This window comes from Ictidomys tridecemlineatus, chromosome X, assembly GCF_052094955.1.
Source record: "Ictidomys tridecemlineatus isolate mIctTri1 chromosome X, mIctTri1.hap1, whole genome shotgun sequence".
In the NCBI taxonomy this organism is placed as follows: domain Eukaryota; kingdom Metazoa; phylum Chordata; class Mammalia; order Rodentia; family Sciuridae; genus Ictidomys; species Ictidomys tridecemlineatus.
This window is the reverse complement of record NC_135493.1, coordinates 59,692,429-59,705,121: the sequence shown is the minus strand read 5'-3', so window position 1 is coordinate 59,705,121 and position 12,693 is coordinate 59,692,429. Positions and strand designations below refer to the sequence as shown.

Here is a 12,693-nt window from a genome sequence, read left to right as displayed (position 1 = left end):
CAAGGGTACCCTTGCCCTGTAAAGCAGTGTTTCAATAACAAGTGTTGAAAGCACAAGGTTTAAGAGAGATTTGGATCAGAAGCAGCATCAGTAAACATCAGCTCTCATCAGATCTCACATCTCCCTCCCTCTCTCTCATCTCTATCTTGTTCTCTATCTATCCATCCATACATCCATCTCCCTCCCTCTCTGCAGTTCTGGGGGTTGACTTTCACTGAGGCAAGTGCTACACTGCTGAGCTACACTCTCAGCCTGTCTTGGGGTCTTTTGAATACCTGCTCTCCACTTTACAATACTGAAATGCATTTCTATCTTTTCCTTCTCTGAGCTGCTCCACTAATTTCCTGAGGAGAAACTCTTTTTTTTTTTTTTGTACCGGGGATTAAACCCGAGGTCTTGTGCATGCTAGGCAAGTGCTCTACCACTGATCTACACCTATACCCTTTTTTATTTTGAAACAGGGTCTCTACAATTCACCTGAACTGCCTTCAAACTTACCATCCTCCCTCAGCCTCCCTATGCACCCCCATATCCAACTAATACTTTTTTTCATTAGGATCCTCAGATGCCAACAGTTGTCCTGAGCATACCAGCTGCTTAGCTCAGAAAAGCCCCCAACTTCCTCACTAGACAGGCTGCCCACATTGCCACAATGGCTCCTTGGATTATCTGCACTCAACCAAGATGGAGTGAGCCATGTCCTGCTGTTGCCACCAGCTGTCCTCTTCTTCCCCACTTGCAGTGCCAATGAGAGACCACCCAGACCCAACCCTCCAAACAAGATTTGAAATACCTTGCTAGTCTGGGTCCCAGTGAAAAGATCCACCTGCATTTTCCTCCATCACATTTACTAGTCCTTGTCAAACATATCCTGCCACCCCACCCTGCCACATACACCTCTTGGAAGCCATTAGCTGTCTTCTTTCGGGGTCAATTTCCCATTTAGTTTCTTCTTTTTGTTAGATTACTTGGAATGTCCTCTTCAACTGAGCCTCATTTTGCCTTCATTTCTAAAGCCTCCATCTTGAAAACTGGTCTCAGAACAACTTCCACCTGAAGAAGTGTTTGGAATTTGAATTGGTTTGGCTTTGTCACATCTCTGTTTAGGTAGGAGATGTAATCCTTTTAATAGTCTTGCCATCTCCTACTCTTCCCCCAGGCCATCTCCAAGTGGGGCCAAGTGTCATTGCTGTAATTGCCAGCCTTGCCTGCCTACCAAGCTGTATTGAAGCCTCTTCAGGAGGTCTGGTATAAAGCAAATGTCCTAATTCAATGTCCTTCACTTAGATGAACACAGCTTACTCTGCCATTCCTACTCCCCAGCCAGACTCCCACTAAATAATTTCATTGATACATTATTCACACACCATCCACTTCACTCATTCAAAAGGTACAATCCAATGTTTTTAGTCCATTTATAGAGTTGGGCAACACTTACTACAGTCAATTTTAGAAAACTGCCCTCACTTCAACTCCAAAAGAAATCCTATACCTCTTTGTAAGCCATTTCTCACTAGCACCCCGATCCTAGGTAGCCATTTATCTAGTTCATGTCTCTATTGATATTACTGTGCTGGAAGATTGGTTAGCATGGGTTTGAATCCCACTCTGTGAAACAAGTCGATTCACTTCAATTTGATTCAATTTCTCCAGCATAAAAAGAAACAATATTGGTTTCTACCTCATAGAGTCATAATGAGGCTTAAATAAGCTATTGCATATAAAGCACTTAGTACAGTGTTTGCTTTTATTGCTGCTTTTTATAAAGTGATTTTCCTAATTATTGCTCTCAGCTTCCACTGGTGTGATCTCTGTCACAAGGATGGAATAGAGGGGTGATGGTGCAAGTATTCAGCAAATCAATATACTTAATAACCTATTAAAGAATGGACATTACATTATCAGTATGGGCTGAATACTGAAGTAGAAGCTATACGTTTTCTATCAGGCCTGACATTGACCCTCTTATTTCTGAATGGGGTAAAGACCCAGGGTCCAGGGAGTCATTGGGATACCACGGGAGGCCCTTGGAGGATACTGGGATGCCACTACATGTCAATCAATATGAAATAAGTTCAATAATTTTTGCCAGGGATTGAAAACAGGGGTACCCTCTGACAGAGCTTCATCACCAGTCATTTTTTAAAAATATTTATTTTTTAGTTGTAAGTGGACACAATATCTTTATTTTAATGTGGTGCTGACAATCAAACCCAGTGCCCCAAACATGCTAGGCAAGAACTCTACCACCGAGCCACAACCCCAGACCTTCATCAGCCATTTTTTATTTTGAAATAGTGTCTCAAAAGTTGTCCAGCCTGGCCTTGAATTTACAATCCTCCTGCCTCAGCCTCCTGAGTAACTGGAATTTCAGGCATGCATCACCATGCCCAGCTGATTTCAGTATTTCAGTATTCTGTGTGGTCCTAACGTCATGTACTATCATGTCTGAGCAATACCACCATACTACCTGCTATGGGTAACACACTTCTAGTCACACAGTTATGTTCTCACTGCTTTTTGATGTCCACATAACACTACAGAAGATCCTGTGATTAAAACCCTCAAGCCAGTTGAGACAATGCATGCCTTTAATCCCAGCAGCTTGGGAAGCTAAGGCAGGAGGATTGCAAGTTCAAAGTCAGTCTCAGGAACTTAGTGAGGCACTGTGTCTAAATAAAATACAAAAAGGGCTGGAGATGTGTATCAGTGGTTAAGCCACCTTGGGTTCAAGCCCTAGAACAAAAATGAACAAACAAAACTAAAAAAAAAAAAAAACTCAAACTTTTTTTTTTTAAATTTTATTCAGGTTACTGTTAAGTTTTACCATCTATTACAAACCTCTATTAGGTTGTGTTTTGAACCCACATTCAGAATCTTAAATTTACAAATGTGAACTTGCAGTCCTCCAGCCCCAAGCTCTGGAGCTGCTGCAATTACAGGCATGTGCTACCACACCTGGCTGATCTTTAAATTTTGAGACAGGGTTTTACTAATCTGCTGAGGGTCTTGCTAAGTGGCTTGGGCTGGCCTGAAACTTCTGATTCTCCTGCCTCTGCCTCTGGAGTCACTGGGATTACAGATATGTACTACCATGCCCTGGTTTTCAAGGGACGGCAAGCTCAGGAAAGTTGTCTTCAAGCCTGTTTTCCTTTGGGGACCCCGCTTAAGACCAGATATCTTGGAGCCTACTTTCCAGTCTCCACAACAACTGACTAACGTGTTAGCCACTTTCTTTCATAAAAATCTTATTGCTTGTTACCTCTGAAAACTGTAATTGAGTTGCATTTTTGTGGAGGGCTGTTTATGTGGTGGTTTGTAAGGTCAGGCCATGGCGACCCAAAGGAGGCAGATTTTAAAAGGCTGCTGAATGAGGCTTTATTGAGATTTTGCTCCTGGGAGGGACCCTCAGACCAACAGGGTGGGTCTGAGGAGAAGTGCATGGGGTTGGACAGGACTGGAGTTTTTATTGGGCTTGGGGCAGGAAAGGAGGGCTTGGGATAGGAAAGGGGTGGGGGGGTTTAGAGTCCCTTGTTCTACTGAGGTTGGTGGGGGGAGCCTGCTAAGTTCCAGAATTGGTCAGGAAATCCCACTGATTGACAGGTTCTGTTGGCACCTGATTGGTGGTTCTTTAGCGCCTGAGGGTTGCTTGGTGCTTTGTTCTCTCATCACCTCAAACCAACCTAAGGGTTCGCTCTTAGAAGGCAAATAGTACAGGATGCTGTGTTGGAGACTTCTAAGGCCTCAGAAAGGATGAGAGAAGCTAACCCCTGAAGATATGTGAGTATCTGCTGATACCACCGGTTTTGGATAATGTGTCCTGCTTCCTCACATGCTGAAGTTTGAACATTAAAGAAGCAAGACGAGGCAAGCATATAAAGCAGGGCTTATTTGAAAAGGACTAAGGTAGACTTTTCCTGGGAGGGAGAAGGGGGCCATAGCTGGTATCCTGGTATCCCGGGAAGCGAGGTGTCCTGCCCTTTTTAATGTCCTAGGCTCCCTTTGTTCTCCTGCCCTCTTCCCCTCTTTCTCCTTCCTGTGTATGTGACTAGGCATTTGACTAGGCCTAGCAAATGCTCAGTGGGATGGCCAGATGGTGGGAAACTGGTGGGCTGAAGGGGGAAGGGCAGGGTGGAGCACCCAAGGACACATTAATTAACAACCTTACACCTTCCTATAGGGATGGGCAATTCCTGGGACATGTTACCTTAGCAACAGGTTGGAGCAGGGGGAGTTCTTGATAAGGCTGGAGGAAGGGCTCTGAAGGAATTAACATTTCAATTCCTCAGGGGACAGTCCCCAATTTCCTGGGACTCACTCAAAATTGGCCTGACTTGATCTGACTTGACTCAATTTACCTCTTTATACTGACTGTTGAATTCTGGCTTCACTGTTACACTTAATTAATGACAGCTACTACCAGCTGTAGTTGTGGGGCAATGGACAATTTTAGAGACAAGAAAACTATGGCATAGAGAGAAAAAGCACTAGCAAATGTCACACAGTGGGTAGCAAAGATGGAATTTGAGCTCAAGTCTGATTCCAAAATCTGTCTATAAGTTTGTAAATCTTTAAATGCAGTATCCCAACAGGCCAAGAAGTTCTCCTATTTGGGCCATTCTGCTACTTTGAGATTTTTGGCACCAAATATGCTTTGAGATTATCTTTGTCCCCATCATGCTCAATTCTACTTCAAACATCTGCATTAGACACTCTTCCAGGACAGTAACAGGTGTGCAGGGTTCTCCAGGGAATGTAGGCAGCCATCAACTTCAAGGATCTCTTTAGAACCTGATGAGATTAATCTGGGTTTTTTTTTTTCCACTAGTCCCCAATGACAATGGACAGAATTCACTCTCCTTCCAAGTAAAACCACCAATACTCTCCTAGCTATCTCTTACCATGGGCTTTTTGTGTGTCAGGCATTACAGAAGATGCTGTACAAAACTATCACCCTTAATCCTTGCCATTACCAGATGAGGTTGGTACTTATTAACATAAAGATTTTATAGATGAAGAAACTGAGGCTCAGTGACGTTGCCAATGTTACACAGCTAGTAATTGTTAGTCAGGGGTCAAACCTAGGCTCTCAGGTCCAGAGCCTGTGTTTTTAATCACCATGCTGTGCTGAATTCCCAACAGATTTTAATTGAGCACTAGGCACTATATCTGGGTTGGGTATATGTGGGCAAATAACTACTTCCCTGATTTCTAGGAGCTTCTAGTCATCATGACAGGCAAAAGTGCAACTTATGCAGTCAAGGGGGAGAAATAATGTCTATGTGTTTCTGCCCTTTTTCACTCAAATAACTCAATACAATTTCACTCTATAGTTTCTTAAGAAAAGACAATCCTTAATGCTAGGTACTGCAATAGAGAAAAATCAATTCACAGCAAACTATTCTACATTAATTCTAAGCACTGCAAACACACTTATTCATAACAGGTTCATGACAGACATTCCCTCTGCATGCTCAGTGTGAGGTCAGCCAATGGGCAGCGACCAAAGGAGGCAGATTTAAAAGGCTGCTGAAGGAGGCTTTATTGAGACTCACTCCCAGGGGGAACTCAATCAGACCCACAATGTGGACAGGAGAAGGGTATGAGGAGAAACCGCGTGGGGGCTCTACAGGACTGGAATTTTATAAAGCTTATGGCAGGAGGGGAAGGGCTTGGGACAGGAAAAGGTGTTTTTAGAGTCCCTTATCCCACTGGAATTGGTCTGGGGAACTGGCTGAGACCAGGATTGGTTGGGAGACCCTGCTGATTGACAGGTATTAGCTAGGAGATCCTGCTGATTGACGCCTGATTGATGTTTCTTTCCAGTGCTCAGGCTGCTTGGTGCTTTGTTCCTAAGTCACTGCCACTGACCTGACATCTGGACTTTTTTGATGATATACAGCAGCGAATTTCATCTGGCTGCATTCTGCTGGCTTAGGGGAGCAGGGGAGGGGGGAGGGGGGAGGGGAAGGGGAGTGGCTTGGGTGTTGATTCCTTATGAAGGCCACTGTAGGCCTGTAGGATCATCCAGTTGTAGGTCACTCTGACAATTTCACCCATGCTCTTTCCAGCGAACCTGAGGAGGCAGGGAGCAATCATTAATAGAAATCCTATTACTAATATAGGAGTGAGAATGGGAGTTGGCCACATAATGAGGGTTGAGTTTAGCCAGCCTGACCAAGGGTCATTTGATTGTTGTTGTTTAAGCTTTTCATCCAATCAATGACAGAGGAGAGGGTAGGTGAGAGTCGTGAGTTTGGTGGGCCCCAGCATGGTGGAAGTCCAGGACTGGACATTTGGAACATGAAGAATGGATAAAGGCCAGGCAGCGGGTGAGGCATCCCAGCAACCCACTTGGGGGCCCAAATGGATGGAGGGGGGCTTTCAGGAGGACTGGGGTGTCTCCATAGGTCCCGGAGACTTGAACGGGATTCACAGGGTCTATGGCATGCATGTGACTTAAGGATAGACCCCACAGTCGGAAAGGGGCTGTAAAGTCAGGAGAGACAAGGGAACTTACCCCATTCCTGTTGGCCCCGATGAAGAGAGGGAAAGAGCAGCTCAGGAATTTTCCAGGTTCATTTGAAAGGGGAAGGGATGGACTTGGATCCCCTGCGGGAGAAGCCCAAAAATCTCTCCCAAGTTTAGGCACCAGGTGGGAGGTCAGGCAATGGGCAGCGACCAAAGGAGACAGACTTAAAAGGCTGCTGAAGGAGGCTTTATTGAGACAGAGTGGACAGGAGAAGGGTATGAGGAGAAACTGCATGGGGCTCTACGGGACTGGAATTTTATAAAGCTTATGGCAGGAGGGGAAGGGCTTGGGACAGGAAAAGGTGTTTTTAGAGTCCCTTGTCACATTGGAGATGGTCTGGGGAACTGGCTGAGACCAGGATTGGTCAGGAGACCCTGCTGATTGACAGGCATTAGCCAGGAGATCCTGCTGATTGACAGGTGTTTCCATTGGTGCCTCATTGATGTTTCTTTGTGGTGCTCAGGCTTCTTGGTTCTTTGTTCCTAAGTCACCGCCACTGACCTGACACTAAGCTCAAGTGTCAGATCAAAAGTCTCAAGCCTTAGGCTTTAAGACCAGTGGAGGCACACTCAGACCATGGTGATCAGATCAGGATCCAAGTCAGGCTTCTCCTGGGGTGGAGCTGGCAGCCAGTTTAGGAGAGAGTCCTAGGGAGAAGTTGCAGCTCTCACCGGGGTCAAGATGTGGCTGTAGAGTTTGAGAGCGTGAGGAAGAGGCAGAAGATCAGGCAATCCATGAAAAGAGTTGGGATGTCAGTCCAGGTTCTCATCAGGCTCTCTATTGTGAGGGCATCAGTGTGGGCTGGCTGAATGACTGTTCATTTGCTCCACCATTTATACTAAATTTGGGGGCTTCTGACCACCCTTTCAATGCCTATCAGCTGCCCCTGAATTTCTCAGTGATGTCATTTGCCCTGAGGTTAAAACATCTGGTTTGTGGTCCCCATCCTTATTTTTATTGCCTCTCCCCCTTTTTGGGTGAGGACAACAATGCAGAGATTTCACTCTGAGCTTCTCAGTGTGGGGAGAAGTGACTTGTTTGGGCCCAAAGGGCATACTGGAAGGTTCCGTAGGTGTGCCTGGTTAGACTGCAGGTTTCAAACTGGGGTTTTAAAATGGAGTTGCTTAGGCTAAGGCCTAAGGCCATCCTTGCACTAGTATAATAGAATAGGTAGATAATGTTATAAGTGCTTAGAAAAGTCAATTGGGATCTCAGGACTCCAGAGAAGAAATGACTCAGGCCTGGAGATATAATGCAGTAGGTAGAGTGCTTGCCTCATGCACAATGCCCTGGGTTCAATCCCCAGCATCACGTACACACACACACACAAAAAAAAAATGGCTAAATGTTTGGATCAGAGAAAGGGAAGCAGAGATAATGTTGGAAGGCCTCATTGAGAAGGAAATATTTAAGCTGGCACTTGGGAAAGGAGGAGTAAGGTGTTAAGAGCCACAGCCAAGTAATATGATGCATGGCATGATATGATTTTGTTAAGATCTGCATTCGTATGGATATTGGACTCCTGCTGTCCACCTCGGCCTGCTATGGGACTCCTGGAGAGTTCCCATTGGTTGGGGAAGTGCGGTAGGAGGGAATTCCGGAGGAGGGACTTGCGGTTGGGGTCCTGGAGAACCCCACGTGGGTCGGTCCGCAATCTTCCCCAGAGCGGGAGCATACGGAGCATTGGCAGCAGTTTCAAAAATAAAGTTTGTTCCTGCTTGAGTGGCTCCTGATTTTGTGCCCAGACAGACTGTGGCAGTAAGGAGCCGATTTCATTGGCAGAGAAGTTCATCCTGATTTAGGAAAGAGAAAATAACTTGGTGTGGGTGGAAATATTTAATACTCAACAAATATTTATTCACCACCTACTGAGGGCTGAGCACATAAATGTGATTAAGACAGGCAAAGCTACTGGCTTGGAGCACGTGTTCTGGTGGGGAGATAAATGTGCAAACAGTTAAGTGGCAAATTGTGGCAAATGCTGTCAAATGATGAACTAGGTTATAATTGAGAATAACAATGAAGTCGTCTCTTTCCTGGGGTTATGTGAAGGTACCTTTGAAGAGGGAACGTTTGAGCTGAGGCCATTTAAGAAGGGAGACATGACAAGAGTGGAGAAACATCTGACTTAGTCTTAAGGAACAATGTGTGCGAAGGCCTAGTGGGTGGAAGGAAGAATGTCCTATTTGTGGCTGGAGTCTAGAGAGCACTGCAGGGAATGGCAAGATATGAGGCTGGTGAGAGGTGGGGTCTCAGAGGACCTGAGGAGGACCCCAGATTCCATTCCTAACTGCAGCACAAAGCAGACCAAGTCAAGTTTGTACTGATGCTGTGAGGCTGAAAAGTAGGATACTTACAATTAGGCACATATTCTGGGCCGACTATGAAGCGTACTGGTATCTTAGAGCCTCTGAAATGGATACAGAAGCAGATGACAGATTCAGTCACAAGGGATGTATGAGTCCTTCCTTTCCCTGGAAAGTTCTGAGCAGACCCTTCCTGGCTCTGATCCTCAGCAACCCCACCCTGCTTCAGGAAACAGCTGAGGTCAAAGTCTGAAAGGAAAGGGCAGTTCCTCACTAGACAGCCTGCTAGAGGTTTGGGTTGGGTTCCTTTTCAGGCAGGGTGGAGCAGGTGTATGGGTGGGCCTCTAGGAAAGATTATTGTAATATGGGAGTGTGGAATAACTTAAGAAAGCAAACACAGGTCTGGCTTGGGCCTGTGTGAATGATGGTTAGTGAGTGCCCCAATCCTGAGGGTGTGTTTAGCATGAGTTAGAATACAAACTTTTAGAAGTACTCTGGAACATCAAAATATTAAAGAGTTCTGTTTAATCCCCATCACTATTACAATCCCAGACTTGTGGATTCAGTGGAGAAGGATTAGATGAATGAATAATACATAGATTAATGTGGAAATACTTACTAAGATGTTTGTAAAGGAGAGAGAAGACCTTTTCCTGAGATAACTGGTTTTGTAGTCTTTGCTCTTGACCTTTACCAGGAGGGGGAGCACAAGTTGGGAACTCTGCAGGCCCAGCCCTCCTACCCTTTGGCCACTGGGTGTCAGCACAACAGTTTGGATTAAATCTCTCAATTGCTAAGGGGCATGTAGTTTTTAATAGATTTGCCAGCAAACAAAATATTGGTGATCAAGGCCTTGTTGAGATGGTATTTAGAGAAGTGATGGTAAAAAGAATGGTGAAAATGGAGAGTCATTTCTAGAAAGGAATGGAAAAGGGAGAGATGGGGAGTTAAAGGAGAAATGGCCAAAAGATACTTAAGCAATTAAAAAAAAAACAAAACTTCTTGTCTTTGTAGATGGACAGAATGCCTTTATTTTATTTATTTTTATGCAATGCTGAGGATCAAACCCAGTGCCTCTCACATGCTAGACAAACACTCTGCCACTGAGCTATCGCCCCAGCCCAAGAAGCAATTCTTGAAGTTGTTGAAAGACAGAAACGGCAAAAATAGCTGTCCCCACTAGTGACATAATTATTTTGTGGTGTCTTGGTCCTGGATTTAAAACAATGACAGAATAACACCCAATACTGAATTGTTGCCCCAAACCTGTATCTGTATAGTGATGTGACACTTTTTAGGACACTTTTTAAAATATTTTAAACTCTTTTATTATTTTTAGTTACACATGACAGTAGACTATGTTTTGGCAGAATATACATACATGAAATATAACTTATTCTATTTAGGATCCCACTCTTGTGTGGAGTTTTTCCTGGTCATGTGTACAAATACAAGGCTAGGAAAGTTATGGCCAAGTTTCTTCTGTCTTTTCTATTTCCCCCCTTCCCTTCCTTCCCCTTTGTTGAATTCAATGGATTTCTATTGTTCCTCTCCCCAACCTCCCTGTGGGTTAGCAATCAGAGCCAATCCCAAGAAATGAAAGGCCACATGTTCTCTCTGAAATAAGGACCCTTAATCCATGTATGTTCCAATATGTCTTTTGGTCACCTTATTAGTCAATAATATAATTGATCTTCTAAACTCTTCCATGCTTGAGTTTTCCCCCAAGTCTAGAACTGTAAAGTGATCTAAAAGTGAGACAAAATTACTTTCTTTAGTGTTTTATTTTTAATTTGTATTGGTGCACTATAGTTATACATAATAGATACATTATGACACATTTTACATGGACATGACATAATTTGGTCAATTTCATTCACCGTATTTCCTATTCCCTTACCTCCTCCCTCCCCTGACCAACTTCTTGGCCACTGGTACAGTTTCTTTTCTTAATGGCAACCAGCTTGAGTTCAAATTTTAACTTTACCATATACTGGCTATGTGTCCTTCATGGTTTTGGTTTCTATGGTGCTGGGATTGACCCCAGGGCCTTACATATGCTAGGCAAAAGTGCTCTCACCACTGAGATACATCCAGCACTTGGGTTGTGTGTCCTTTGACATAGCTTCTGTGAGCCTCAATTTCCTTGTCTGCAAAATGGGAATAATAAGTATCTCATAAGACCATTGAGGATTCAAGAGTTTATAAATATAAAGCATCTCGTACATTTGCAAGTGTTCAACAAATGATAGATATTATTACCTTGAGTTAATTTCAGGGCTGATTACAGCTGTGTTTCTCTTGAACAGTTTTGTAAAGGATTTTCAGGCTCAATATCCAGACAAGACTCTAATCCCCTAACCCTATTCTGTCTTATGTGTGCAGGTTCCTGGCATATGCAAACCCTGGACTTTCCTCTTGGACCAAAGTGGGAAGTGTACCAACTAGTCAGAGCCACTGTGGTTTATCGTCAACAACTCCACCTAGCTCACTTTGATTTATCCTGCCATGTGGAGCTCCGGGCCCCACAAAGCCCAACCAACCACTTTCCTTCAGGAAGAAATTCCTCAAAGCCTTCTCTGATGTCTAAAGCCTGGACAGAGATGGACATCACACAACACATTCTGCAGACACTCTGGAATCACAAGCATCACAGGGTCCTAAGACTCCACTTTATGTGTTGGCAGCAAAAAGGTAGCCTGGTTCCTGGAATGCAATGGAATGGCACTTCACCTTTGGACACTGCGTTTGTGCTACTCTATTTCAATGACACTCATAAAAGTGGCCAGAAGGCTAAACTTCCCAGAGGACTAGAGGAAATGTTAGAAAGGGGATCCTCTCTTTTGAGGAGGGTCTAGCAAGCAGGCAGCATCCTACCTAGGTTTTCTGACTCTTCCCAGAAACATTATGGGTCTGCAAATAATCAGTCTGCAAATAATCAGTGTTCCCTTCATTCTTTTAAAGTCACCTTCCAGCAGCTGGGCTGGGATCATTGGATCATTGCTCCTCATCACTATACCCCAAACTACTGTAAGGGATCCTGTCCTCGGGTACTACACCATGGTCTCAATTCCCCCAATCATGCCATCATTCAAAACCTTGTCAATGAGCTGGTGGACAAGAATGTCCCCCAGCCCTCCTGTGTCCCTTATTAGTATGCTCCTATGAGCATCCTTCTGATTGAGGAAACTGGGAATATTCAGTATAAGGAGTTTGACGGTGTGATTGCTCAGTCTTGTACATGTAGATAATGACACACGAACAGCTAGCTCGGGTTGTCCATGTAATTGGAGAATGGCTGGAAATATCAATGTGAAAGATGTACGTGATCTTAAATCTATAGGTCCTATCCCTTGCCCTAAGTATTGTTTCTTTAGTCTCTTCCCCCATTTGTAATCTACTCAGTTGACCTAGTCAAATTTGGTCACTAGACCAAATCTGACCACTATTATTGGTCAGCACAATTAGACCACCAGTCAAGGCCCTTACTGTCTGGATAAGATGGTCCTTTGGAGATGTTCTGTTTTGTCTTTTTTTATTGTGACCTTGTCAAGTCACTGGCCCAACCTGATAGAAGTTTATAAAGTGTCCCACCAAAGCCTGGGAAAGGTGGACTTTTACTAGTGTTCAGCTTCTAAGGCTCTGGAAGATTTGGAGTGGTATTAGTAGCCTGAGATTTTTGTACCCTCTTCCTCCCCTCCTGTCTCTTGTAAATGAATGTCTCCTATTCAGACTGCCTGCTTCTATGCTCCTTCCACCTTCTAATTCTTGGACTTGAGAACTTTGTAGGTAACCGTCTTTATAGGAATCTTCATGTAAACATGTAGGGCTTTTCCTCTCGGCCTCTGCATCTGG

The 12,693-nt window shown here is 44.3% G+C and overlaps 1 pseudogene; it reads left to right on the top strand.

Annotated features, from left to right (window-relative positions):
- The first annotated feature begins 8,915 nt into the window (after positions 1-8,915).
- Positions 8,916-12,089, top strand: LOC101960107 (bone morphogenetic protein 15-like; annotated as a pseudogene).
- The last annotated feature ends 604 nt before the right edge of the window (positions 12,090-12,693 follow it).